This window comes from Scatophagus argus, chromosome 7 (genome assembly GCF_020382885.2).
Source record: "Scatophagus argus isolate fScaArg1 chromosome 7, fScaArg1.pri, whole genome shotgun sequence".
Taxonomy (NCBI): Eukaryota; Metazoa; Chordata; class Actinopteri; family Scatophagidae; genus Scatophagus; species Scatophagus argus.
The window spans coordinates 25,258,918-25,262,160 of NC_058499.1; the positions used below are offsets into that span (position 1 = coordinate 25,258,918).

Here is a 3,243-nt window from a genome sequence, read left to right on the forward strand (position 1 = left end):
CTCAGGTAAGCTCGGTTGGCTAGGTGCAGCCTGGACTTCAAACAAAAGTCTGATTGATTTCTCCCACTGCTCATCCCCCACCCTTATACTTGTTGAAGATGGAGAAATTAGTTGATGCTGTGACATTGGGCATCTAATACAGAAAAGCTAAGACCCCTGGGATGTCAGTAATAGTTGCAGGGAGTCATGTCAGTGACCTGATAATAGAACACGTGTGAAATGTATCAAACATTCAGACAGTAGTTGTCAGACAGTTTGGATGGTTGTCATCACTCCTGAATAACCGCCTGTGTTTCCAAAAGAGCAGTAGTGGAATGCGTATTCAGATCACCAAGTATCATATGAAATACCACACTGTGAAAATACTTTACAACAAGCGAAATGGTCCCGCGTTCAAAACCTTAAGCATTAGTCTAATCAGCAAGATGCGTTTAAAGCATGAAAAATAAAATTGCTCATTGTGCACTAAAATGTTCCCTGTCAGTGTGTGTAGATTGCATTTTACCGCTGAAGATGAGGCTGGGCTAATTGAATATCTTTTTACACCGTTGGGTGGTTCTACAGCAGTGCATTCTGTACAGTAAGATGGTTTGTTTGCAGCATCACTGTCCTGTTACTCAGAAAAACAGCCTGTTTTCAGCTTTGTGACAGTGTGAAGAGTTTATTTGCTTAAGAAGGATGAGAATTTTCACACACATGAAACGACCTTAATCACTGACATACAGTATTGTCAGTAACTACTAACTCAAGCTATCAAACAAGTCAAGTGGTTCCTCACTGTTTAAGGTTTCAATGTGCAAAATTGTAAAGAGCAGCCAGTTCCAGGAGGATTAGACAGGATTCCATTCATGGATCACACTTTTTGCTCGTTTCTTCTTTACTTTTATTTCCGAAGTTTTGATGCCATGCTGACCAATCGATCAGGTGAAAACCTTCAACACAAATACAAACACCAGTTGATAACATGAAAATAACAAATTAAACACATGAAAAATTCAATTACTCAAGTAAAAATAAATAAATAAATAAATTATTCTAAATAAGTAGCAAATATCGCAAGTAAATGAGTGCAATAAAGATGTTTTGAAAGTGAAATTTGATCTAATGTCATTATTTTAATAACTATTTAATAACTCAGCTTTCTACAGGATAAATTGTCCAAATGCAATTTAATTTAGCCCACATGAATCTTAAATCAACCATGATTTTTAAACTATTTATCTTTAGCACACATGATTTATTTTTTATTATTTATCCTTAACGGACATGATTCTTAAATTACCTGTATTTAACAGACACGTTTCTTAAATTAACTACATTTATCCCACTTGATTTTTAAATGATCTATGTTTAGCATGTTTTCAAATTAACTGTATTAAGCATTTTAATCATACTTGTCCAATATAACCCAGCCACCAATCAATCAAATCAGTCAAACTCCCAAACAGCCCACGAAATTGCCCCACAAACAGTAATAAAGTAAAAATAATGTGCTTCAGCCAAACGTGGACTCTCACCGTCTCCTTCCTCTTTTTTTCTTTTTTTTTTTTTTTTGAAACAAGCTTCCGTTTGCACAAAGTCTTGATCTCTGCTTGCGCACTGCGTGACTCTCCGGACTGGTTGATTACCAGATCATCCTCACCTGGTGCGCTCTGACCGGTATCTCGAGGCGTGGCAGAGCGACGCACAGGCTGAAGGGGGCGTGGCAGAACGACGCACAGGCTGAAGGGGGCGTGACAGAAAGACGCACAGGCTGAAGGGGGCGTGACAGAACGACGCACAGACTGAAGGGGGTGTGGCAGAGAGACGCACAGGCTGAAGGGGGCGTGTCAGAGTGACGCACAGACTGAAGGGGGCGTGTCAGAGGGACGTACAGACTGAAGGGGGCGTGACAGAACGACGCACAGACTGAAGGGGGCGTGACAGAACGACGCACAGACTGAAGGGGGCGTGGCTAACAGCTCAGCTCAACAAATGTAGTGGAGTAAACAATACTATATATGCGATAATTGAGATGTATTGGAGTTGAAGTATAAAGTTATACAAAATTTAAATACTCGTAAAGTTCAAGCACACACACACACACACACACACAGGTGCAATTTTACATACAGCCGTTATTCCTCAGTAGTGTTGCTGCAGTCTGTCATATTTCATGCTTATGGAATGCAGGCGCACTGAGGTCTATGCATCCTAACACACAAAAACACACAGGCTTAGCATCATCATTTTTAAGAGGTATGAATAAGAACATGTTTAATTTTTGTCGCTGTCATCCTCCCTGTGGTTAGATGATATCCAGCTGTCTGTGGTGCTGACAGACATCTTTAACACCTCACTGTCACTGGCATCCGTCCCCACTTGCTTAAAGACTGCCACTATTGTTCCTGTCCCAAAGTGTTCCACAGTGACAGGCCTGAATGACTACCGACCCATAGCTCTGACCCCGGTAGACATGAGGTGCTTCGAGAGGCTGGTCATGGCACACATCAGAGACTCCATCCACGTCACTGTGGACCCCCACCAGTATGCCTACAGGAAAAACCGCTCCATGGATGACGCCATCTCATCAGGGGTCCACACAGCCCTCACCCACATGGAGAGCAGAAACTCCTACGTCCGCCTGCTCTTCCTGGACTTCTCCTCTGCCTTTAACACCATCATCCCACAGACCCTGGTACAGAAGCTCTCCACCCTGGGTCTGAGTCGCACACTTGGGAACTGGGTTCTGGACTTCCTGACCAACAGACCTCAGACTGTCAGGATCCACAACTCCACCTCCGCCTCCATCACCCTCAGCACTGGTTCCCCCCAAGGCTGTGTGCTGAGCCCCCTCCTGTTCACTCTGCTGACGTACGACTGCTCGGCGAGGCATCCCAGCTGTCATGTAGTGAAGTTTGCAGATGACACAGCAGTGGTGGGACGCATCAACAACAACGATGAGTCGGAATACAGAGAGGAGGTGGAACACCTGGTGCAGTGGTGCAGAGAAAACAACCTCTGCATCAATGTGATGAAGATCAAAGAGATGGAGGTGGACTTCAGGAAGGACAGGCGCCCCACCCCTCCCCTGTATATTGGAGGAGTAGCTGTGGAAGTGGTCTCCAGCTACAGGTACCTGGGTGTGCACCTAACCGAGGACCTCACCTGGAACACCAACACTCCCCGGCTGGTCAGGAAGGCCCACTAGCGTCTCTACTTCCTCAGGAAGCGGTGAGCTGGGCTTGGGAGCTCAGCCCTGAG

At 44.7% G+C, this 3,243-nt stretch overlaps 1 long non-coding RNA gene across 1 annotated transcript; it reads right to left on the bottom strand.

Moving 5' to 3' along the window:
• Positions 1-633: 633 nt before the first annotated feature.
• Positions 634-1,690, bottom strand: LOC124062282. The gene is made up of 2 exons (XR_006843891.1): positions 1,518-1,690; positions 634-932 (listed from the first exon to the last, which is right to left on the bottom strand). It is a non-coding gene; the product is annotated as an uncharacterized LOC124062282 (long non-coding RNA).
• Positions 1,691-3,243: the final 1,553 nt, after the last annotated feature.